Raw genomic sequence first — 27,269 nt, 5'->3', positions numbered from 1 at the left:
CTGAACTCATTTAGCTAATTGTGCAGCCTGTTGTCAATACCTTAAACCATTTCACATGGTAAAACACAATTTGCAGATCTCACTTAGACTTTTCAGCAGAACTCGAAACACATTCTCATTCTCAAAACACATTCTGCACTCTAATGCACATGTCATCCATACTGGTAAACACAAGTGGCAACAATCAAATACAAATAGAGAACACGTCATTGATTAAACACAACCACTCAAAATTGATTTCACTTGTTTCAAATCATGTGACACAACCAATATAAGCCAGTTCAGAGAGCAAACAGGTTGTTGAAGGAGAAAGTCTAAGAATGGATGGAAGAAACAAATTGTCTGGCCCTGAACACTGTGCTTTCCGTTTGTTTACAGTACTGACTGCTCAATAGATTTTGACTGGTTGCAGGTTCATATCAACAAAACACAAGAATAACAGTATCACAGAAACAAAGGACACATTTGTGAGATGCAAAGAACAAAAAAAATTGCAAAGAGCAAAGCAGAGTATAATTTCTGATGAATTTTGAGCAACTATGATAGAACATGTTTTCATTCATCAAAAGACAATGACGGAAAAATATGAAATTTGTTTTGAGATTAAAAATGTACTTCTCCCTGAGAACTACATGTTTTGAACAACGTGTTTTCTATTTTTTGGTGTATTGTTTATGTGATAGCGTGAATTCATGTGTGAGTGATTGTGTGATTAAAATACAGAATAAATAGATGAATACTAATAAATATGTTAGTGAAATTAGATTAAAAAGGGTAAAACAGTTCATTACAATTATTTGAAGTGTTAAAAAGATGTGTTCAAGAGTTAAAAACCATTACAATTCATTTGAGGTGATAAAAACGTGTGTACAGTGATAAAAGGTCATTACAGTGCACTTTGGATGTGTTTTCGGTGATCGATTAGTTTTGCCTACAGGCCTGAAGAGGGAGCCCTTGCCGCTCGATGCTTCACTTGTAATGAAGCTGGCAAAAGGTTCAACACCGTGTCTGTCTCTTCATTCACATTTCCCTCTTCAGGTATGAAAAACACGGTTAATGCATAATGTGGTTGGACTGTATTTTTGTTTACATAGCATACATGCCCTGACGTGAAGTAGAGTCACATGGAAAATGTTATTTTGTTGTTTATTTCTTGTGTAGTGCTTTGTATGGTTAGCTTGTTAGCTAGCCACCTGTGACTCATGGAGTAGACTGTTTAGGTCTGAGAGAACACCGTGTGCACGTGTGAAGAGAACGAGAGATAGAGAGGCTGAGTAATGATATGTTCATAATGGTTATGTTCGGTCATGTAGCTACAGTATGCTCACCGATATCATTTATTAATGCGGAGTATGAGTATTTGTGTGCATTATGAATACAGTGTTTTGTATTAAGTAGTGTGTATTAATGAAAACATGAGGATACATGTGAATGTAAATTGTAATAATAATGTTTTCTTTTTTCACTTGTAATGAAGCTGGCAAAAGGTTCAACACCGTGTCTGTCTCTTCATTCACATTTCCCTCTTCAGGGACATTACATTTACTGACTGCTTGATAGTGTATATCATATCATGATTGCTTTGTTTATGATTTGAGAGCAGTGTTTGGTTTTGAGCACAGGTAAATCTGTTTTGAGGCGAAAGTTTCATTTTGCACGAGGAGTCAGAGGTTTTGTAAATAGTGCTTGAAGCTGAGGTTTTGTGTTTAATGTTTTCAGAAAATGGAGCAAGGTTTCAGAAATTGCATTTCAGCAATTGAGAAAAACTGTATTGTGTTCTCAGAGGTGCTCTGCAGAGGCTGGGCGTGGTTTCCCTGGATGGCTGGAGCTCCTGCCTCTCACACACCTGCAGCTCATCTAATCATCAGTGCCAGCTCAAATACTCTGATCGTCTCTCCACTTGCTGCCAGATAGTTTCCGCGCTATGCTGTCGTATGTAATGGGAATTGTTATGAGTAAGCTAAGCTCTTTTGATCACATTGTCTGAAGAAGCACTGTCTTTAGGATCACATTGTATTGTGTACTGACTGTGTACAAACTGCTCCTGATGTGCTGGTCGGCACCTTGCATGGCAGCCACCGCCATCAGTGTATGTATGTATGTATGAATTACTGTTAGTCGCTTTGGACAAAAGCGTCTGCTAAATGCTCTAAAATGTAAATGTACTGTGACACACCACACATCAGCAAAACAGGCAGACAGTGGAAGCCATGCACTGTAAACAATCCAATAGATTACAGAAGCCCTTGCGTGATAAGGAGGGCCTAACCATTATGTGTTGATCTTATGATCTTGTCTCCGTTCCTACAGGAGAGACAAAGAGTAACCAGGTCAGGATAAATGTACTGTATTTAAACTGTCATCTCCTTTACTCTGCACTCATTTGCGCATCTCATGCCTGAGAGTGCTGTGGGTCCGTTTGCAGATGCCTGAATTAAACTTACAGAAAGACAACAGTTGATTTTGTGTTTATTGAACAGAAATTGCCAGAACAGGTATTTATGGCAAAATCGCTAGTGCTACCTTTTGTGACTTTTTGCTTGTGTAACTTTGCCTACCCTCGTGACTGATTTTTATGCATTTCCTCGTCATCCCCAGAGCCTGTGCAACTCCAAAGCTCCAGCTCCATTGCCACCCCCTAGCCCAGCCTCCTGCACCTCTGTCACCAGCCAAGATCCCTCTGTGTATCCTCTGTGTCTCAATCACCCGTGCCTCTCAATCACCCGTGCCTCCTCCTGAACCTAAGCTTTCCTCTGATTCCTGTCCACCTGCACTACATAAATAAATTCCTTTAAACCTTTTCCACCTGTCTTGGTCGTTATTGAACATGCAAACAAATGTTACCTTTCACTCATATTTTTAAGTTAAAACAACATGTTAGATTTTACAGTGCATGGGACAGATACTTCAAAAAAACACCCAGATGGAACTATTGAGAGGAGCAAATCAGAGTAGTTAAGTGCTTTAAGTATCACCTCCTTTTAAAGTTTACAACATCCATTTATTCATTTATTCACTTATCTACCAAAGTCAATTTTAAATGCTTTCAGCAAATATTGGTATATGCGATTAATTTTGATTAATTCATCACAAAGCTTGTAATTAATTAATTAATTTTCTTATTTGCTTGACAGCCCTAACCTTTATTTCTACTACTTACTGTAGTTGTCATAAAACATTTACCAATGATTATTTTTCAGAGAGGGCTTGTTTTATATACATTTTCCTGTTCTTGTTCTTTCACATTTCATATACCTTACACATTGATGTTCCCACGGATTATCTGAAGCAGTTAAATTTCCATTAACCAACATTTACATCTCTATCATACAACGCACTTTAACAACCACACGCCTGCATGCATGCACGCACACACACACACTATACAAAAAAATGTAGTACTTGGCTACATGATAAATGCTTGATTCCAGAGCAGATGGGACCACATGGCCAAAAGGAAAACTCTCAGCTGGTTTGGTCCAATCTACTTTGGCTACATATGAAAATAGACATAGTTTCACTGTATCACCAATGTCTCAGCAGACAATTTTGCAATTTAGCCAGCGGCAAGAGATAGTTTGCTATAATATCCTGCTGTCACTTTGTGTTCATTTTAAGAGCTATTTTATAGTGTGTATATAGAAAATATTTTTTATTATTTTTAGAAATGTTTACTCAAACTTTTGGTAGCTTTTAAGTTTGCTTTTCATCATTTCTTGAGGATAGAGGCTCCAGGTTACATTAGTTGCTACTACAAACACACACCCAAATCTGATCACACTGTGGTGGTCAAATTGCATTGTAGGTAATGTAGGCACCAGGTTTTGACCAGAAAGAAGAATTTATGGAAAGAAAAAGCGAAGCTGAGACTGACTGTAGGCTGTTTCTACATGGCACCTATTAATCATTCTTACAGTTTTTCTCAATTGCTAAAACACAATTTCTGAAACCTTGCTCCATTTTCTGAAAACATCAAACACAAAACCTCAGCTTCAAGCACTATTTACAAAACCTCTGACTCCTCATGCAAAATGAAACTTTCGCCTCAAAACAGATTTACCTGTGCTCAAAACCAAACACTGCTCTCAAATCATAAACAAGCGATCATAATGATATACACTATCAAGCAGTCAGTAAACAATACGCCAAAAAATAGAAAACACGTTGTTCAAAACATATAGTTCTCAGGGAGAAGTACATTTTTACAGTTTTTCTCAATTGTTTACACACAATTACTGGTACTTGAGACACAATGACCTCAACATGAAACTTGTGCACCAACCCCCTGAACCAATTGTGTTAAACTACAAGCACAATTCCTGCTTTACACTCAAATTGCAGTTCTAAAACACACTTTTTTCAGACCACTACGCACAATTCTCTGCATTTGGCACAATTTCCATGGAGAAAATCTCTTGTTTTCACAAGGAACACACTGTTATTCAAAATTCTAAAGTTAATTGCCCTACTATGCACACTGAGTCATCACATGGGCAAACACCTGTCACACAGTTTTACAATTAGCAATCAGAGCTTTAGCATAAAAGGGCAATATGATGATGCAATGTGGATGAGGTGCTGTGGCCCGACCGAAACAGAAGAGAGGATGCAGCATAGTTTTTTTGTTTTTTTTACTGTAACTGCAAATTCTACCACTGTATGTGCAACATTGTGTTGGTTGGGATGTACACTGTGTACGTTGTTTTTGTGGGAAAAATAAAATGTATTTGTTACTGTGTATTTGTGTGTTCTGAGTATAAAAACAATATTCTAAAATATTTTACAGCACACTTATGTATGCACTGTCTGTAGTAAGTGTAACACTGAACAAAAAAGGTGAATGATGAATGGAATGTTTTCCATTCATCATAGTGTTTTACATTGAGCACATCAGAGTTCAACTGGTTCTTATAAATGTCTATTCATATGATGGTTTGTGTGTGTCATTTGAAAACAAAATATCATTTTGAGAAGAAATAACATTGTTTTGAATGTAAAGTTTCATTTTGCAGGAGAAGTGAGGGGTTTTGCCCATTGTGTGTGTGTTTTTTGATTTGTGTGTAAAGTTCTGAGAGTATGAGGCATGCTTTCAGAAAATGTGTGTAAACAATCGAGAAAAACTGTAATCTCAAAATAAATTTCATATTTTTCCGTTATTGTCTTTTGATGAATGAAAACATGTTCTATCATAGTTGCTCAAAATTGATCAGAAATTATACTCTGCTTTGCTCTTTGCAATTGTTTTTGTTGTTCCTCCTCCTTGTACCCCTATTTTTACAGTACTGTACCCTGCATCTCAAAAACTTGTCCTTTTTTTCTGTGATACTGTAATTCTTGTTCTTTGTTGATATGAACCTGCAACCAGTCCAAATCTATTGAGCAGTCAGTACTGTAAACAAATGGAAAAAACAATGTTCAGGGCCAGACAATTTGTTTATTGTACAGTATACAGCCTACGATGCACTGTACTACAGTATACAATACAAAAATCAAAGGAGTAAACATGTGATCAATATGCTTCTTCTTGTCTTTGGGCTGGGTCAGGCCAGAGCACTTCGTCGACATCACAAGCGATATTTTCCCTCCTGAGGCAACGGGGGAAGAAGCCTCTTGTGTGCCGTATCCAGCCCTGACATGGTTCCTCACCTATATCACCACAGGCTAAAGCCATGGCTTGCAGCAGATTTACTCTGGTGTAGCGTTGTCCATCATATACTTTCCATCTCCACGAGGAGAAAAACTCCTCAGTCGGATTCAGGAAAGGCGAGTATGGAGGGAGGTACAAGTTCATAAACTGCCCATTGATGTTAAACCATTCCCTTACCTGAGCAGCTCGGTGGAAACTGACATTGTCCCACACTATCACATAGGTGGGAATGGGATTCTCATTTAGCTCTTGACCCTGCTGCTCTTGAATCTGCTGCTCAAATAAAATATCTCTTAGATTGGCAAGAAATCGTAGAAGGTGCTGGGTGTTATATGGCCCGAGTGTAACATGGTAATGTAGAACACCATGGTTGCTGATAGCAGCACAAATTGTGACATTACCACCTCGTTGACCAGGGACATCAACAATGGCCCGCTGTCCAATTATGTTTCGGCCTCTCCTTCTCCTCTTTGTCAGATTGAAGCCTGCTTCATCAACAAAGATGAACTCATGGGGTCTGTCCAAGGATTCCAAGTCAAATATTGTCTGTGTAGAAATACAAATTTTGTAAGTTGTACAGAGACAGTGCTATACTGTAGAGTACAACTAGGCCTACTGTATGCACTATGCACTGATTCACATACATTGTATGTACTGAAGAGTAATATCATTCACATAGTATGTGGCAGTACTGTAGACAATCTGGATTACATAGATGTGTCTGAATGTACACTTACTTGCACATACTGAGCTCGCAGTTCTTTCACCCTTGGTGAGTTGCGCTCAAAAGGTACTCCGTATACTTGTTTCATTCGCATCATGTTATGCTGGAGTACACGGTCAATTGTGGAAATGCTCACACTGTCGATTCCCTGGAAGTGTGTGTTGTCTTGTATCACTCGTTCCTGGATTTCTCTGAGTCGTATTAGATTATTTTGAAGGACCATGCCAACTATAACGGCCTCTTGCTCCCGAGTGAATATAGCTGTCCTTCCACCTGCATGTGGCAGCCTTGCAATTCTACAAAAAGTAGATGTGCAGTTACAAAAAAACATGCAGTACAATACATACAGTAATGAACTTTACACATGTCTATTGAAACAGTTGCATATAGTGTAGTACAGTAAATTGGGTTGCACTCTAAGTCCTGCTTCCCTCATTGTCAGTCCATGGACAAGAACATGGTCAATGACTGTTGCTCGAATTTCATCTGATATTTCCACTCTTTGTCTTCCTCTTCCTCTTTGTCCTCCTCTTCCTCTTTCTTGCCCTCCTCCTCTTCCTACTCGTCGCCCACCTCGCATACGCACTCGTCCTCGTCCTCTCACATTGTTTCTTCCATCCATTCTTACTTTCTCCGTCCCACCTTCAACAACCTGTTTGCTCTCTGAACTGGCTTATATTGGTTGTGTCACATGATTTAAAACAAGTGAAACCAATTTTGAGTGGTTGTGTTTAATCAATGACATGTGTTCTCTATTTGTATTTGATTGCTGCCACTTGTGTTAACCAGTATGGGTGTGTTATGACCCCAGGGGTCATAATTTGTATGTTCTGTTCTGTTCTGTTTGTCTGTGATGTTGTCTCCCTCCTGCCAAGAGGAGGTGCTGTTTTCTGTTTGTGTCCAGAACACCCTTACAGGTGGAGGCTGCGGATTGGGGAAGCTGGAAGGCTGCTGATTGGTCAGATCTCAACACTGGGACATTTAAAAGTGGAGCCTGGAGCAGACCTCGTCGCCTCGCTCTCTCTCTCTCTAAAGCACCTTGGCCGAATCATTGTGACTCCCATTGAATTAAGAAACATTCGATGTTCGTGTTTGCAAAGGGATTTAATATCTCTTTTGTATATATTGTAAATAGTTTTGTTAATATTATTCAGTCCAGTTTTGTAGTAGGGGTGAGTAGCCTTTTTCTTTGTGCACCTTTTTCTCCTGTTTATGGTTAGGGAGTTAGGTAAGACAACCTGTCTTTTTGTTGGCTTTTGTTTTTGGTTAGGAAAGTAAGTTTTAAAAACCCAGATCGTTTTGTTTGTTGTTTTAGGTGAGGCTCACCCTGAAGTTGTATTTTTTCGTTTGGGATAAATAAATTCCCTTATTTTGGACTGCATCCTTAGTTTTGTGTGTTATTCTTGGGAGTGGGAGAAAGAGAGGGAAGCCATATGTTATGTTCTGGTAAACCCTAGGCCGGGGCATAACAGGGTGACATGTGCATTAGAGTGCAGAATGTGTTTTGAGAATGAGAATGTGTTTAGAGTTCTGCTGAAAAGTCTAAGTGAGATCTGCAAATTGTGTTTTACCATGTGAAATGGTTTAAGGGATTGACAACAGACTGCACAATTAGCTAAATGAGTTCAGGCAACTGCGAACTTTGTTCAGCCAATGGGTTTTAGTGTTTTAGCAATTGAGAAAAACTGTAATAAGAGCAAAATTAAACAATTCATAGAATGTGTACAGAATTAAACAAAAAAAAAAACGGTGTTAATATCTGAATTTCTGACCATTCTTTCCCTTGTGTCATATTTTAAAAGTTGTAAAGTCCCATCTGGAGGTATGGCCACAGAGGTAACTGCAGCTATGGCTTCAACAAACATTACCATACCATCCATAGCCAGCTGGACCAGATTAACCCACTGTTAAAATAAGATGATGAACTACCTGCTAAATATCCTAAATCATATCCAAAACTCTTTTGTTACAGTTTTTGCTGAATGCTTCCACACACGTTGCAGACTTTGGCTCACTGTGTCATAACTTAACCCTCTAGGCGCCAGAGTTTATTTAGGAAAATATTCTGTTTGGATTTTAAGATTTCAAAAGGCTGTAGCTTGGAAGTGGTGAGAGATAAATCCATAGTGTAAATGAGAAAAATATTCATAATGACCTAAAGTTTGTGATGGGAGTAAATTTACTCATCTAATTTGCATATTGTGACGTCACCAGGTGACTGAATGTAACTTTCAGTAAAACTGATTTTTGAACATATTTACACAGAAAAAAAATATTTATATTGTCATCTCATCCTCAAAATAAAGGAACAGGAGTTTGATTAGAGTAAATTTACTAATCTAATTTGTATATCACCAGGTAAAATTCAGTAAAACGCAATTCTGAACATATTCATTTCATTTTTTCATAGATTTTTTCATCCTCTCATCCTCAGAGTAAATGAACGGGAATCTGATGAGTAAATTTCCTAATCTAATTTGTAAAAAGAAAAGAAAACGCTGTGTGACAGTGTGTGCAGCTGCAGCATCGTCAGTCACTCGTCTCTGACGAGCGATCGTCATCAGAGGGCAAATCGTCCCCTTCTGAATCGCGATCAGCAAAGATCTGTGCAAGCACCTTATCTGCACTGTAAAGTCTTTTGGGCATTTTGTTTTTTATTACAAAAACCGCTATCTGTCTCTCTGTCTGTCCAGCACACTTCTGCCACCGCTCCGCGGCTCTCTCCTCTCCCACTCTGCCCCTTAGCCGCTGCCGCTCTGACAGCCTATGTCGGGTTTCAAACTTTTTTTTCTCAGGTATTTTGCATAGAAACACACCCACAAATAACGCCAGGATTGAAGCTGAATCTAGTGGCCATCTAGTGGTAGCAAGCAGTAACAGCACAAGGCAGTAGATTTAAAGATATGGGCTGTTTTATTCAGCAATGTTGCCTGTCGCAATAATGCGACTTTGGCGCCTAGAGGGTTAACACACAGGCCGAGTAATATACAGCACATGAAGATAAACTCCTAACTTATACGGCAAAATGAAACTCTTGAAACAAAACCTAACAATCCCATTTCAAAACTGTTTTTAGCATCAAAACATTAAACACATGCACTTTTGAATTACTCTTTCCTAGCAGCAACAACACACATATGTGCTTTACGCAAAACTCAGTTGTATTCAGTACTTTGGATGGTTTTTGACTTTAAAAGACTTATACAGATTTTCTTTTTGTAAAAGATTGATCCACTAGAGTTGATCTAGACACATGAAAACAAAATGGAAACGCTTCAGAATTTCGAAAAAAAAAAAAAGTTAAAAAGTTTCAGAAGTTAAAAAAAAAAAACACAAAGAGATGGTACAACTAGAATGTTCTACAAAACATAGCGTTGTAAGGGAATGATTGGAAGACATTTAGGCTATGGATGCGTGAGCAGTGTGTGTGTCCAGAAAGCCAATAATGAGGGGTGTGTTGTAGGGACCGAGGATGGAGCGGTGATGCAGGGGGCGTACTTGCACATAGTTATGACAGAGGTCTTTGACTCTCGCATTTTTTCTCTTGAATGGAACTCTGCAGCTGCTTCAGTGAAATGCAGTGCTTTTTAAGGTTGCCGGAGAGTGTAAATATGCTGACAGTGTTGATGTCAGCAAAGGTTATTTGATCTGCGATGATCTGCTCTCTCAATTCACAAAGCCGGATTTCGTTATTTGCCAAAACAATGTTAACTATGGCCACCTCCTGTTCATCACTGAACATAATCTGCCTTCCACTCTGTGCAGGTCATCTGGCAGTTATGTAGAAAATGAAACATCATACATTTTGTACTTTAGACCCATAGACCTACAGTAATACAGCAATGTATTGTACTGTGCGTTTGAACAATGTGCAATACTGTAATTTCTTTGGTACAGTTTAGTGTGGAAACTTCAAAACATACCTGTTTTCCAGTCTGAAAGTTCTTATAACTGAGGCAACTGAGTAGCAACTTAGGTTTGACTGGACTCTCTGCCCATCCTCCCTTATTGTAAGGCCATGATTTATTACATGGTCCACCAAAGTGGCCCTCATGTCATCAGATATTTGTCTCCTTCTGTTGCCTGCTCCCCTTCTTAGTCCTCTTCCTCTTCCTGCTACTACTCTTACTCTCCCTCTTCCTCTTTCTGCCTCCATGTTTCCAAAGTTGGCACGAAGGAGCTAAGCTCACATCAGGTGTATTTGTAGTGCTATGGCTTAGACTGATTGGTCTACAATGAGATTTTAAATGTTTTCATGTGTGTGAATCTGTGTGCTTTTCCAATTTTAGTTGTGTTTTGTATTTTAAATAGATGTGTTTTCCCAATGATTGCATGAAATTTCCTTTTTGAACAATGTGTCTTATGTAAAAAACAGTGTGTACTGTTTTGCAATAAGTGTGTTTCAAACACAGTGCAAAGCATATATTGTGTTTGCAGGGTTGGTGCTTTTGTTTAGGGCATGGTCACCAAAGTTAGAGGTTGTGATGCTTTGGGCATAGCAACCACTTTTAGTGTTTAAGCATTAGGCAAAAACTGTAAGAGCAAATTAAGCGTTGGACTTACAGTGGCGACATGATTTTTCACTTCAGATATTTCATCAATTTTAGCTACTCTTCATTTGCACAGTGCAGTGTGATGTATATCCACTTTACGGACTGCATGTCCTTTTGCTTCTGGTGCCAACTCTACAGTATATGTCTATAGTTATCTCAGTGCTTTGTCATCCATGAATTAGTTATAATACTTCACTAATAACAGTTTGCTTTGTATATATTGTTAATAGTCTACTGTTCGTTTTTGCATATAGTTTTTATATATGTAGTATATTTGTAGCATTTTTGATCCTTTACATAATCAGGTGATTTGACTAGCAAGGTTAGTCTGTCAGCTAGCCTAGCTGGCCTCCTAAAAAGCTCTGCATATACTGAACCTGTCACCCTTCCCTCTGATTTGTGATTTAAATGTCTTATCCAGTATTGAGGTCAGAGCTTTACTGCTCACTTTCACAAGACAGTCTACATCAGTCGCTTTCATTTTTGGCTGCTCTTGCAAGCAACGAGTGTAAAAATGAGCCCACAGCGACGGGAGGACAGCCGAGAACAGGCAGTCGGCTGTGAGCGCGGGTTCCACCAATCTTCCTCCCTCTTGTCCAGTGGATTGCCCTGGTAAACACAAAAGCATGACTGGCTGTCGCAGCTACAGTGTCTCTGGACTCTCTCCATAGAGTGGACTGGTGGCGGGCAGCTGCAGGTGAGATCTACCATTAAAACTACAGCTTAATAACTACCAAAAAAGTGTTAAAAGTTTGAGTCAAGCATAGAGAACGCAACCAACAAAGCCACCCAATCAGAGGCAGAGTAGGCCAGGTCTTGCGAGAACATAAGTCGGATCGACAATAATGCGTTATCTATCCATCTAAAGGATAGTTATCTCAGTGCCTTTCATCCATAACTTAGTTAAAATACTTCTCCCAGTATGCTTTGTATGTATTGTTAACAGTTAACCCTTTGTTTTTGGATACAATGTTTTTAGATAGATGGATAACTGTTAGAGACATTAGCTAGCCACATGCTAACGTCCCATCACTATGGCTGTTTCATATTTATTTGGTGCTTGGCAGAGCAGCCAAAAATGAAAGTGACTGACATACACCGCCTTGTGAAAGCAAGCTGCAAAGTTCTGTCCTCATTGCTGGATAAGAGATTTAAATCAAATCAGAGAGAGGGTGATTGGTTTTACCATTATCTGTACACCGATCAGCCACAACATTAAAACCACTGACGTGAATAACATTGATCATCTCATCACAATATGATGTTCTGCTGGGAAACATTGGGTGCTGGCATTCATGTAAATGCCTCTTGACATGCACCACCCATCCAAACACTGTTGTGGACCAAGTACACCCCCTCATCACAACAACACTACCTGATGGTAGTGGCCCCCCAGCAGGACAATGTGCCCTGACACACCGCAAACACTGCTCAGGAACAGCTCGAGGAACACAATAAAGGGCCCAAGGTGTTGACCGGGCCTCTAAATTCCCCAGATCCCAAACTGATCGAGCATCTGTAAGACGTGCTGCAGCAGGTCTGATCCATGGAGGCCCCACCCCCCACCATACAGGACCCAGAGGCTCCACTATAAAACGCCCTGGTGCCAGACACCACAGGACACCCTCAGAGGTATATCTTGTCTTAATTTTAAGGAACAATTGTTCTAGAATTTTGTCACTAAGGGTTACACTTAGTACTTTATGAATACGGCCACGGACAATAAAAACAGACAAATAAGAAACCATTTATCTATGTAGCCTGCTTAATTGTGGTAGAAGCACAAAAAAAATCAAGGAAGAATAACCAAATCAACTAAATCTGAGCAAGTCAATGTAACCAGTCTTTCACAATGATTTCTGTCGTAGGCCGATTCCTGTCCAGCACGTAATTGAGCTGCAAAAAACAAACAAAAAAAAAACAACTAGTCAGTAATAGTGTGTGTGGCATGACAGAAACTTCACATTTATATTAATTAGCTTACCAGTTGTTCCTGGATAGGGTCCCAGTCATTTTCCCAGGGCTTTATTGCCGCTAATGAGCCAAGGGCTGTTGTCGAGGTTGGGGGCACACTGGGCGGCAGTCGGGGGTACTGCTTCCACTGAAAGTTAAGTAAAACAAAAATAAAGTAAAGATTAGCAGTCATACATGTCAATGCATGTTGAAAAAAGTTGAACCATCAAATGAAAGTTGTTTCTGATATGATATGAAACTCCTGCCATACAGAAAAATAAGCTAAGAACTTGACAGAACAAAAGCTCAACTAGCTCCCATAATTACTCACCAGCTGGTGCATCAGTGTTCATTGGAACAGGTTCAGCAGTGGCGGACATCCTTGAAGATTCTGAATTCCCTAAACATATGCACACATGTATCAACAATGAAATACAAGTAAAAAATAATATACTGCCCAGCAGTAATAATTGCACCAAAAATCTGTATTTGAAAAGTTACCCAAAACTGCTTGGCCGTAGCTGTTCATTGATACCCCAGTTCCCAAAACCTTTGTAATTTTGTCCAGGCAGTGTTGTTATGAACATTGTAGTGGTGGATGATATTCCTCATGAGGAACAGATGGGTAGATGGTAATGCCATGTTTAGGAAGTAATTGTTTTTTTCATTTTTGCAAAACACTGTTCTGCTTCTTGACTGTTTACTTTTCCAGCAAGTTGTGGAACCAGGCCAAGCTTCCTCAGGGCATCTCAGGCATCCTTTGTGTTGTCCTCGTGAAATTGATTATATAGAGCATAATGCTCAGCTGAACCTGTTATTGGATGACCATCACAGTCTGGGACCAGTTTCTTGAAGTAAGCCAAGGCAGTGAGACCTTCTGCTTCCCAGCTTTGGCCAGGGCTATATTTTCTTCAGTTGGGTCCCTTAAACGTCCTTCGAAGGGTTTAAAGGGAATCCTCTCTAGATCTCTAAGGATCATGTGCGCCACTAGCCCACGTGCAAAGTCATAAATGACTATATTTGGCATGCGTTTCCAGAAAAGTAGGAGATCAGTGAAGTCCTGTGGGCTTTCTTTTTAAAATGTTACACTTCATACTATATACAAAGCCGCATGGGTACATAATCACAGCCCAACCACCTGAGATGGAAAAAAAAGACAGATGAAAGGGATTGTTACAGGACAACCTCTCAGTGTCATTATGGAATTCCATTTCAGATAATCCAATACTAATACTAATCACCTTCAGAAGTTTTTTCCCCTGTTATTATTATTCTAAATACATAAACTATGTGAAATTTTGCCAACCTGACACAGCCCAAATTTTTTGAAACACCTTGTCATACGACTCCCTTGACTTCATTTCATTTGAAAGTCTGAGGAGAAGGTCAGTACGTGATCCGGAGGAATCCAATCCACACTCTCTACATAATGTCGAATCACTTGAACCTGTCAAATAAGAAACATTGAACATACGAGGAAATGTGTGGTTTGGGGAAAATAATGGCCTGCAAATCACACTTCAAAGAAAATCACAATAAATGGGGTTTCTACCTCCTGCTTGTACAGTTCTTCTCTGAGTCGGTCCTCTGACACTGTTATTTCACTCGCCTCAGCCAGCTTTGGTTGACGGATCTTTTGGAATTCTGTGTTAAGGGCATTGTTTGACCTGCATGTTGTTTTGCCAATCCAAGGGGCCCAAAAGTGGAAAGATGGTGCAACTGCAAATGGATTTTTTTGGTGACCTTAGGAAATATCAAAATACACAAAATGTAAGTACATCAGTTTATATTAAGTAGTAGATTGTTAAATGAAAATCTTTGTTTTTAACACAATTCTGCAGTCATTGCTTGTTAAGCTTGTCTTGCATTACTTGGGACAAAGCCTCGGCTGATCCTTTCCATAGAAAGTGCCTCACAAAAGCAGTCCATGTCAGCTTTTCCACTGAAATCTTCCGGAGGTTGTGCTAGATCACTTACTAAAAAAAATGTGAAAAACATTACACGATACGTTTATTCTGAGTAATTGGGTCTATAAATAACATCTAAATTAGTCTAATCTATGAAAGCATTATTACTTGACAAATGTAAGGCACCCTTCTTATGGAGGTCCATGATCACAACTGGTGGGTGATCACCACAGGTGACAGAGGAATACTGATACTCATGTTTACAGAGAGCTTCAAAGTGAAGATACCCCTGAGGGACTGTGTCAGCTGAGGGGAACTGGAGCCCAGTATTTAACTCCAAATATTCCACAACTCTGCGCACTGCACTATGAACCTAAGAGAGAAACATAATAATGAAAACAAGCTACTGTAAAAAAATTTTGTTATTTTTTTCACTGATTATACTTCAATTAAGGTAGATTTAAAAATGACCTGCAACATGTTCCTTATGGTAAGGCATAACTAGATATCAAATATTATTCGATCATTGAAGTTGTGAAGTCCATCTTTCCACTCTTGGTACCTGTAATGGGTCCCGCATTGATGGCACGTTTTACTGTAGATCGAGACATCTGGAAATTCAAAGATTCAACATGATTAAGAGCGCAGTGTATAATACATGGAATAATTGATAAAAGCAGATCACATCTGTCACATTTGTTATAAGAAATCAACTGACCTGCCTCCCAGTTTGCAACAAAAGAGATTCTACACAAACAATTTAAGGTACAAAGGTTTATTTAGCTAAACATACTTGATGAGGAAATAAAGCATGTTGTAGCGGTGTGTGTGTGTGTGTGTGTGTGTGTGTGCGAAAACAGAATAAATGGAACAAAGGCAAACCAAACTACACCATGTTGGCCATGTGGCTGTCAGCTGCTCAGTCAGGGGAAAAGAGAGAGCAGGCTGACAACTGAGGCCTTTTTATAAGGTGAGACCACACCCTCAGGTGTGGCCAGGAAGATTGGATGGCCCGCCTCTCCAGGCACAAGGAAGGAGATAGCTGTGAAGAAACAGATGCATTGGCTGTGTCCCAATTCAGGGGTCGCAGCCTTCGAAGGGCGCATTTGAAGGCCAATTACGTCACAACGCCGCGCAAAGGCTGTCCCAATTCGAAGGCTCCTTCAAATGCAGCCCACAAATGCAGCCTGCCCTTCCCTCTTTTTGGAGGACGAGCCGCTACTATCCTTCGCGGCCTCCCATATCCCAAGATCCTTTGCGCACCGCTGCTCAGTCCCGAAACAGAAGATGAAGCAAGAGAAAATGGCGACATCAAGTGGCGCAGACATGACATTCAAATTTAAGTAATGAGTTTATACTCGGTTTTTTGTCATTTGAACATCCAACGCCAGATATGTTAAACTTCAAGGGACTATAAAACCTCCAAATTTTAACTTTCAGTTAAAATACGTGACGCTGGTAATGCTATGGTAAATATAGTTGGGTTAATGGGTTAATGTTTATTTTGTAATGTTGACAATTCAATTTAGATTTGACATATTTTGTTGTTAATTTTTGTACACACACAAATAAATGTACACGCTTGATAGATTCGAACCAAAATAGACTTTAATGCATCTCTTCATTCACAATCGTGACGTAAGGGTAAGGGGCGGGTACATCTGGTGACGCAACCAGGAAATGCTCCGAAGGCTAGACCGTCCCATTTAACACCGCGGACGCAGCTTTCGAAGGTCTCTCCGAAGGACCCGGCCTTCGTGGGCCGTAAAGGCCGCATCCTTGAAGGCTACAGCCCCTGAATTGAGACACAGCCATTATTAGGGCTGTCACAACACCATTGACCTACCTTGCACAATATGTGATGTGGAGGATCTTTGCTTTATTTGTTATGAGGACTGGGTCACTCAAAGGCACATTGCCCAGGCAGTGCTGGCACAGCATCTCCTCAGGAATGAGATGCCTTGTGTGGTCTTTGTCCACTGGATGGAGTTCTGGTAGAATTGCAGGTATTTTTTTAAACTTTAAAATGTACTGGACCATGCGCTTCATCTTTTCATGATCTTCTGGGGGATATGACACATCCGCCACATCACCTTCCTTGCGACTTTCGTCTGCTGTTGATGGTGCGGTGTCCAAGCATTCCTCTACATCTGTGCTCCTTACTTTTCTGAACAGACTGGGGTCGGTTTCAAATAAGTGCCATTTGTCAATATATTTGTGTGGGCATGATCTCTTTGTTTTGGCAGAAGGACAGTGCCATGAATTCTTTATGGTGTCGTACGAAACTATGACCCTTCCCAGCTGACTGTTGTATAAAATGGTGGGCTCGTAAATGGGGATAAATTTCTTGGACTCAGGTCTTCCTGTTTTGGTGAGTATGGAAAGGGGCTTACGGTTGGTTGTGGCAAGATTTTGTCGATCAAGGCATAACTTATTTTTGTCTTCGCCAACCCACTTGCTTTTTACCATCTCTGTTAGTATTTCTTCCTGTAGTGTAGGACAGGCGACATATGATGAACAGTATGCAATCGATTTTAGGTGAACACACTGATAAGCTTTTTAGCCACTCCTCCATGCCAACTCCATGTTTACCTGACAGTCAATAGACTCACAGAACACTTGTTGATTTTCCCACCATACTTTTTTTTGAATATGAAGAGGATTATTGGTTCCAAGAAATGATTTATGGACAGTAAAGATCCCTTTTTCTGGATCGATGAATTCAATGTCGAGGTGGGAAGTAGCGTGTATGTCTTGTCTATGTCTTTGTTTGCCGATGTGCTTTCTTTCAATGTGTCTTTTAAAATTTCTCTTGTTCATCATGACCTGACATATGGGGCATTTTTTTTTGGAACACTGGCTTCACACGGACCCTTTTCATCTGTCCACTTGGGGTGGCTGGTGCAGCAAAGGATGATGTGGTTGTGGTGGAGGATGTCGGTGCCAGGGGGATGGTGGAGGTTGTTGGTGCCACGGGGTTGGTTGCCAGAGCTTGACGGTTGGCACTGTGCTGCTCCTTGCACAAATCAAGATGTTTAATGAAATCTGGTTTGCGTACCAGTGTTAAACTGCAGTATAGGCAATGATAATGCAACCCAGTCCACATCTGTGAATGGTATATCCTTAAACATAAGAGCAAAGAATCAAGTATTATTATATAATCAGTATTTTATTCCAAATTGTCAAGGTTTGCAAAGTGAGGACCCAAATGCAGGACACTCGAGGCAGCAGGAGAATGTTTGCAAACTTTACCTTCATGGCAAACAGCCCAGTTAAAATGCAGGTCCAGATGTTTTTTACACTTGCTCAACTTCGTTGGGTTGAACGATGTTGGGCTGCAGAACGGACAATGGAACTTCTGACAACATGTCATACATTTGTTGAGTTGGGGCAAGGTCCGAACTTCCTAGATTGTTATGTGCACCTTAAAAAGAGAGTGTCTAATTAGTCAAATTTAATATTTTTTACAGTTTTACAGACATAAACTAGGCCTAAACCTAACAATGGACACAAATACATGTCTGCTCTTACCTGGATGCAATAAAAGGTAATGTCCACACCATGGTCTGCACACTGTTTAAAAGCAGGTTAGACAATATAAAGGCAAGCAAACAAATTAGCTGCACATGTGATCTCCATGATCAGCATTTTCTGGAGCAGGACCAATCAAAAAGCAGGGCTGACCAACACTGTCTTGACACTCCTGCATGAGAGAGAGAATATGCTGACCATGCAGATCACAATCACCTGTGCAGCTAATTTGTTTGCTTGCCTTTATATTGTCTGACCTGCTTTGTGATTTTAAGAAATGCCTGAAGAAGATCAGTGAGATTGAAACGTTGCACTTTTACTTGCCATTAAAGTTACTTGGAGCTTTTAAACAGTGTGCGGACATTACCTGTTTTTGCTTTTGGCTCTTTATTGATCCAGCACCTGTATTAGTTTCTTTTTGGATGTGCACACCCACCCTGTTTTGCCTTTTGATCTTACCTGGATTACCTTAATTTCTGTCCACAAAATCTCTAAATACAGTATAGAGTAACATAGGCTAAATGTAAATACTGATATAAACATACATGATATGTAATATGATATATAATAATACATGTTAACATACATGATATAAAGGCCTAATACATCATTTACTTTTAGCATAAAGTAATGTGTTTCTGCAATGTCTCAATTTCAGAAAATGTAAACAGCTCCATGCTTTTCTGAAAACATAATGTTATGCTAGTAGGTGTTTTTCTCATATCATCCACTTAATTGCTTTAATAATTTTTTTATGTTTAGTTTAATGAACATGCTATAAGTATTCATCATTGCACTTCGGTTTCATTAAACAAAATGTACGGGTCAAACATTTCATTTCCAACAAGCTAGCATTAGCTACCTATTAGCTTAACCTAAATGAATATTTGATATATTCCAACCAAAATCCCAGCCACAATTCTTCATAGAGATGTCAGACGCCTTGTCATTCTACTTCCCACTGAAGAACAAGCAGAGGTGTAAAGGGCTTGTGTGACCTCTCTGGGTTTGAAAAAACCAGGAGCTCAAGTGGGAGGTGTTGAGCTGAATCTCAGAAATGGGTCTCAACTACACTTCCCACAGTGCACCAGCAGCAGCAAACTGGCTGCTGGTCATCTGATCAGTCATTATCACTGATTTGGGGCACCTGTGAGGACGTGGAGGATCTCAGTCAGTCAGATGAACACACTTCAGAGAGAAGAAGCTCCAAGTCCCTCAAAGGTTCAGACCAAAGACGCCAATGGTGGGTGAAATGTTTTATTATTTACTTGCATGGTGTTTGAAATGCTGCTAATATGTTCAAGTTTATGTTTAACTGCTGTGTAAATTGGGTAAAGAACACATTGCAGCATTATCCTCCCTGGTTTTGTGTTAAATGAGTTTGTGCTAGAATAATATTTCATTTTGAGTTTGGAAAATTATAAGCATAAGGAAAAAAGGTTAAGACAAAATGAATGTTAAATGTTAAAACTTTACTAAAAATTGGGGAAATTAGATTTTCTTTATTCCATTTAAAAGGCTTAAGTGGTTAATTATTTAAAATGTTTAATTAAATGTTTGGATTCATTTGAAATGTTTAATTGAATGTTTGAATTCATTTGAAATGTTTAGTTAAATGTTTGAATTCATTTAAAATTCATTAAAAACATTTAATTAAAATGTTTAATTAAAATGCTTGATTAAAATGTTAACTTTTGTTTCTCTGTCTTTAAAGGTTTACAACCTAACCTAATTTTCTCAACGGACCAATCAACTGACAAAGCCAAAAGAAAAATAAAAGTGATTGAGTCAGAAACTTGAGTTGTCCCTGTGTCCTTTGGATGGTGAACGAGAGGAGGACTTGACAATGACATTAAAAAAATAATGCAAATTATGTTCAATACTCACACTCAGAACTGCGGGTCTGAATCTGACAGACATACCCTCCTCGATTGTCCAGTTTTCTTTTCTGATCACGCTATGCTTTCATGCACCCTAACACTCTCTTCTGGTGTGACTGTAGGAAGTGGTCTGTGGAAGCTAAACTGTTCCCTGTTGGAGGATAGGGAGATGGTTCAACAATACAGGGAGCAGTATAGCCAATGGCAGACCCTTTAAGACGTTTTCGATTGACTTGCACACTGGTTGGAGTGGGTAAGGACAAAGACTAAGATGTTTTTCAGACAGACAGGGACCAAGAAAAACGATACAAAAGAAAGACTAAAAAGATTTGATTTTAATGACGTTTTAGAGGTCAAAAAGCAAATTTTAGCATTTGCTTTTTGACCTCTAAAATGTCATTAAAATCAAATATTTTTAGTAGAAGAAATTAAGAGTCGGGGTGTCATTTTAAGAAATAAGGAAAGAGAAATAGAAGGAGAAAAACATGCATGTTTTTTTTTAAAGAAAATAGCTAGCAAAGGTGTGGTTTTAACAAACTTACAAAAAGAAGATGGGGTTTTAACCGCTAACACAAATGAACTAAATGAAATAATGGAACAAGCCTCTGCCATCCCAGGGAGGAAGCTCACCGACAGCTTTGTACTGATACTGATACCGCCACTGCAGCTGAGATGACTCCCTCTGTCCCCAAATCAGCCAAATGGCAAAGCCTGCTAAAAATATCTTCATTAAATCGTTAACATTTTTATTTACTTTAGATAGCAGGTTTTCTAAGGCTGCCTTGTGGAAGGAGTGTACACAGCTGAGTATCTCTGGGATTAAAACCCTACTGGATTAAAAGAAGAGGGTTTTTAGATCAGGGGACAACGAGGAACTGAGGAGAGTCCAGAAGGAGCTCAGGCAGGAAATAAGGAAGGGGGAAAACAGCTACAAGTGGAAACTAGAGCAGCAGCTGGAGCAAAACAACACCAGCGATTTCTGGAGAGGACTGAAGAAAATATCTGGTCATGGAAAAGGTGGAGGAAGAGAACAAGACAGTGGAGACCAGGACTGGGCAAATGCGCTTAATTACTTTTTTGCCGTTATGAGTTTGGCAGTTCCCTGCCTCCTGTAGTATCATTGGTGTCATCACCGTCTTTGAGCTTGGGAGGTGGTCTGCTTGATGCAAGGCAAGGGGGCCCATTGTGGAGGCAGAGGAGTTGGATGCTTCATCGTCATCCTCAGATAGCTCAGCGCTCCAGTCAAAGACTCGTGCCCCATCTCGTACCTCCTCCAACACCGGCTCTTCACTTAGTTGTTGGAGGGCAGTGCTTGGTGGCTGCTGCACTGGGTTTGCGTGCGGAATGGGAGCATGGTTGTTATCTGGGTTTTTACCCATGTGTTCTTGGCTTAAAGATGCAGTTGATCTGACTGTGGATAGTTTCACTTGGTTGGAATACACTTGTGGGCAGTCTTTAAAGTGATGGCTAACTGAGGAGTAGAGGTTACATTTCACTGTGGTTGGACATTGTGCTGTTGTGTGATCTATGGCTTTGCAGTTCCTGCAGATGTCCATGGTACATGCAGCAGCCAGGTGTTCTTGGCTGCCGGATTTTTGGCATTCTTTGGGTTGACTCTTCTCAGTGAAGAATAGAGACCCTCTGAAGGCTAACCCTAACTGGATGGTGCTTGGATGATGCTGGCGATGCCTTATGAGACGAACTTGGAATCGTCTGGTGCGGGTCTTGATTCCATCGATGTCCATGATTTCCATGGCATGGATCACCTCACAGTACCGTGTCCATGTCCAAACATCTTGGTTTCTGGCTCTCTCAAAGAAGTTCATGACAGGGACAGTTTTCAGGTCTGTCTTTGGTAAGGGTGATATGATAATCTTCTTAAAGCTTGGCGCTGACTTTTTCTTGTTTTCAAACTTCTCAAGGCAATTCGCAGGGGTCAGCACAACCAGAGTGCAATGGCTGAGCCTTTCCCTGGGTGAACCACCTTCTTAATCACAGTATCTCCCCTGCCAGGTAAGTATGAGTTGAGGAACACAAACATCTAAAAAATTTTAGACGTTTTATTTAGTTCATTACAGGGGGTACACATCAACAATACTTGGGCTGCCAACACATCGCCCATACAAACAACGATAAAGAAAGAAAACAAAAACAAGGCTAGACTGTACAGAAATGTGACCGTATACAAAAATCAGATCTGGATTAAAAACTTCCTGGAAGTTTTATTACATAAATTCACTTCTCACCCGAAAAACATTATAAAGAATCAAACAGTGGAGTTTTGGGAACTCTCCACATCAAAAGTTTTATTTTTTTGTCTGTTGTTGACTTGTCTGTCAACCAGAGGCGATTGCTCTAAGACAGCAAGGGAAGCTCAGCTTCCCCTAAAATGTCACCCAAAAAAAAAAAAAAAAAAGTGGTGAAATATGTACTGCTGTGTGTACATTTCATTGACTAAATACGCGCTAGAAACCCTCAGCTTCTTATCACAGGTAACCGGCGCAACTTCCTTCTCATTCATCCCCGCAGCGCCACAGCGCTTTACACAGTCAGACGCTCAGCTTCTACTGACTTCAATGGGGAAGCGTAGAGCGGGTTGTTCCACTGCAGCGAAACTAGACGCTCATTGGATAAATGCTGGGCTTTGTCCCGCCCATCGGACGCTCAGCGTCTCTGGGGGTCTATGGGGCAGTGGGCTGGCCTGGATGCTCGGCTTCTGCATGATGATTGGATGAGCTGTCTGAGGCGGAATCCTTTTTTGATTGACAGCTAAATGAGCGAATCAGCGATCTTGAAGAATAAACATCCACCGGAGCATTTTCCAAGTTTTTCATTCTGTTGTTCTGCACTGATCCGGAGACTTTACCGATCCCCAGCGAGTGTGTCTTTGTTAAAAATGACTAGCGTTGTGTTTGGCGACTCTGTTCTGTCACTCTGCGGTTTCTTTCTCCAACGAGCAGCGGCAGCTGCGGAACTTCTCCCCCCGTCACGATTACTCACACTCACAGGCGGTCACACTTCACAGTAGCCTAAAAATTTGCTTCCCCTCCCTGAAAGACCAGCAGCCGCCACTGCTGTCAACATGTAGTCATTAAAACTGTTTAAAATGATTCTAACAACAATTTCTCTAGGGATACAATACCTTTTCATTACAGACACATTTCTGGCTTTCCATAAGCTTTCTTTAACACAGTTGATGACAACCCAACATTTTTCCACTGTAGCTGTTAGATTTCATTTCAGACAACCATAAGCTATATCCTCATAACATAGAGGAACTTTATACAATGCTTGTAGCCATGGCGACACAAGTGACCAGGCGCCTCTAGCAGTGGGGCATGACCAAAAAAGATGTTCTACGGTTTTATTGTCCCCACATCAAGGCCTAGGGCACTCAGCATTTTGGGTACAATTTCTCCTCTCAAGAAAAGCTCTTGTGGGCAAACACTGGTGGGCAACCTTCCAGGCCAGATATTTGTGGTTATTTGTTAGACCATACAATTTTGCAGTCCTCTTCAGTTAGTTTTCCCACAGGAGTCAATCTCGAGTGGAGTGGGGACAGAACTTGCTCTAATTTTGTTCCATTGATCTTGTCAAGTGGGATTTATGATACACCATTTGTTAGGCATGAAAAAACTGTGTTGTAAATTTTCGGCCAAGTTTGCGCATATGGGATGGTTTGTGGTGGCCTTTTGTCCCATGCTCTAGCCACACCACGCCCCCACATTTTACCCAAAACATGGTAAAATGTGCCCAATTTGGGCCTACCTCAGGTTTCAGACAAGCTTTGATGATGGGGGTCACAAACATAGACTTGAGTTTAGTTTCAATATCTACACCTTTCCCCCCTTCTCTAATGGCCTGTACATTATCTCACGTTTCAGTTTCTCATGTTGCCCTCTCCATTAAAACTGAAAACAGATTTTTTTAAGTGTCATCATAAATTTATATGGAACAGGAAATGTTGTTGCCAAGTAAGTCAGGGAGGCAAGGATTTCTGCTTTTATAACCAGGACCTTCCCAGTCATTGAAAGGTCCCTGTCTTGTCATTGGAGGAGCTTTCCTCAAATTTTTGCCAGTTTTGACTCCCAATTGGTGTTCTCCATGTCCTTCCCTATTTTTACTCCTGGGACTTTGATTGTGTCTTTGTTCTGTATAGTATTAAAGTATTTCACATTTCTCTTTATTGACTTTTGTTCCTGATGCAGCAGTAAAGTTGTCTCAAAACAACAATGTATCTCTTACTGACTTATTGTCTGTGAGGAGAAGGGTAAGGTCATCCATGTATAAACTGAGCTTTGCCTCCTTACCTGCTGGCCCTGGCATTGGGAGGCCTGTAATGTTTTTTGCCTGCCTTAAAGCACATGCAAGGGGCTCGATTGCTAAGATGAACAAGGTAGGGGAGAGTGGGCAGCCTTGTCGTACACCTGATTTTACTTGCAACGGGGCTGTGCACATTCCATTTACCAAAACTGTGCTAGTAATGTCATCATACAGCAACTCTACCCATCTTCTAAACTTATCCCAAAAATTGAGGTGGGACAGGAAAGTCTTGTTATCAAAGGCCTTCTCCAAATCCAACCATAAAGAGTGGGAGTTGACGATCTTGGGCAAACAGGTAAGAATCTGTGACTAGGGCTAGACTGTCGGACATGGTCCGGCCTACGACCCCACATGTTTGGTCTATGCTGATCAGCTGGTGAACTACTGGTTGCATTTGGAAAAAAAGGGCCTTTGATAGTATTTTAACATCAACTCCGAGCAAGGTCAAAGGTGTCCAGTTGTTTAAATCCCTCCTGTCTCCATTTTTAAAAAGAAGAGAACCTTCTCTGAGCGATGAGGGTAGGACGCCTCTAGAGAGACTCTCTTTGAACACTTGCAACAAAGGGTCTTTGAGTTGGTCCCAAAATGTGTTGTAAAACTCTTCTGGCAAACGATCCAGACCAGGAGATTGATTACTGCAGGGTAAACCATTGGTTAAGTTTTTCCCTATAACTTTTCACCACTTCCAGACACAGACCCTCTGAAGGCTCCCAACTGGATGGTGCTTGGGATATGCTGGAGGACCCTCTGTCGCCTTATGAGACGCACTTGAAATTGTCTGGAGCCTGTCTGACTCCTGTCCTTCCTGACTCTCTCAGAGAAGATCATTACATGTACCGTTTTTAGGTCTCTCTCTGCCAAAGGTGAAATGATGATGTTCTTGAAGCTTGTTGTTGACTTTTTCTTGATTTCAAACTTTTCCAGACAACTTTCGTAGTATTGTGTCGTTGTAAATATCACTTCAAAGATCGTCTTACCCGGAAATGCAAATACGTAGTCAAGCTGGTTTGTGGAAATGCCAAGTTCTTTTTGCAAGATTTGTCTGCTGAATTGCAGCCGGTCCATCTGGAGATCTTCCAGGAGGTCGACGCGGACAGCATTCCTGCAGTCGGCTTGATTGTTTCCGAATGCCATGCTGATCTTGGAGCCTGGAAGGTATAGCAGCCCATGCTAGTTACTCTATTGTGCCCCATACACTGCTCGACTACAATAGAGCCAGTTTATGCTTGATCATGGTATCTCCCCTGCCAGGTAAGTATGAGTTGGAACAGTCTGACACAGGATGGCCTTTCCCAGGCTCAGCCCCCTGGCTGACGGTGCCTCTGGGGGGGATAATAGCAGAGTTAGGTGCCTTGGGCAATTTGCTCATCCTCATTGGGCACTAAAAGTTGCTGCAATTTCAAAAACACTGGTGCAACTTGACACGGGTGACTGGTCCACACATTTTGCCTGTTTGGCGTCCTTGTTCCAGCGATCCATCGCTCGGCAAAATGGAAAAATAACACTCTGTCAACAGCCACTTGGCATGATGGCTCCACCCAGTCTGAATGCAGCCAGAGAGGATGTGCCGCACAAAAGCCTGCCAGTAGGCATTCCAGCAATGGACGCGTCCAGACCACATTTCTCATGCAATGTCTCGGTGAGGAGGAGGAGGAGACGCAATAAGGTTTGTGCCGTCTCTAGCAGGCCACGCCCACTCTGCCCTTTTACCGGGAAAAAAGGGTGACCTGCACGCAACACACTGCGACGCAGCAGACATCAGCGTACTGCAACACTGCCACTTTCAGGAGGAATTTAAATGGTAACACAGGGAGCCCAAAGCAGCATTCAGAGGTTGAAGGTTGGCTTTCCGACCGGCTCGGCGGTAAGCGTGGGAGACGAGCACTCACTTGTTTTTCTTCCACATTGTCATCAGGGGAGAGCGCGAACGCAGTCCCCCACTACCACAAATTATGCAGTCGAGATTCCCACATTTGGGGAATTCGCAGGGGTCAGCACAGCCGGAGTGCAATGGCTGAGCCTCGCCCTGGGTGAACCACTTTTTCACTTTTTAGAAGCTTTTATTAATTCCAGTCAAAAAATTTTTACAGACATACATGAATCACACAATTACAATAACCCAACACCAAGTAAATATTCTAATCAAATAAATAAGTTACATTTCATTCAATAAACATTCCATTCAGCAGTTGTAACACCAAATAGATGTTCCATTCAATAAAAGGTTTTTGTTTTTGTTTCCTTAATTTAAAAAAAGATCTATTAAAGCAACAGGAATTTTGTCAGTTTTCCACCAGTTTTCCATTTCTTGATCATTATACTTAATTCTATGCCTAATGTCCCTGACACCTGTAATGCCAACCTTTGCCACATAATCAGGTGAAATAGAGACCTTTCTGAATGCAGTTAGGTTTCTGCATTTCCAGATACCTTCTTTGATACAGTTGATGACTGCCCACCACCTTTCATTTTTGTCCTTTTCATCTGTCTCAATGTTTCCATATAAAACATCCATTTCAGTTGGGGCTTTAAAAAGGTCTGTTAACCATGGTTTTACAATTTCCCACACTGCCCTTGAAACAACGCATGACCAAAAGCAGTGGGCCACATCTTCACCATCATTACAATTTTTTATTGGACATTTAGCACTACGTGTACATCGCCTTCTCAGCAAGAAGGCTCTTGTAGGGACACAATTTTGGGCTATCTTCCAGGCCAGGTCTTTATGTACATTGAACAAAAATGATAAGT

The 27,269-nt window shown here is 40.7% G+C and overlaps 1 long non-coding RNA gene across 1 annotated transcript; it reads left to right on the top strand.

Annotated features, from left to right (window-relative positions):
- Positions 1-987: 987 nt before the first annotated feature.
- Positions 988-2,750, top strand: LOC311253251. Its single transcript, XR_014621654.1, has 3 exons — positions 988-1,038; positions 1,784-1,955; positions 2,599-2,750. It is a non-coding gene; the product is annotated as an uncharacterized lncRNA (long non-coding RNA).
- The last annotated feature ends 24,519 nt before the right edge of the window (positions 2,751-27,269 follow it).

The sequence above is a fragment of the Pagrus pagrus genome (assembly GCF_965226575.1).
Source record: "Pagrus pagrus genome assembly, chromosome: 24".
NCBI lineage: Eukaryota > Metazoa > Chordata > Actinopteri > Spariformes > Sparidae > Pagrus > Pagrus pagrus.
The sequence above is the reverse complement of the archived record's forward strand: the minus strand, read 5'-3'. Positions and strand labels throughout refer to the sequence as shown.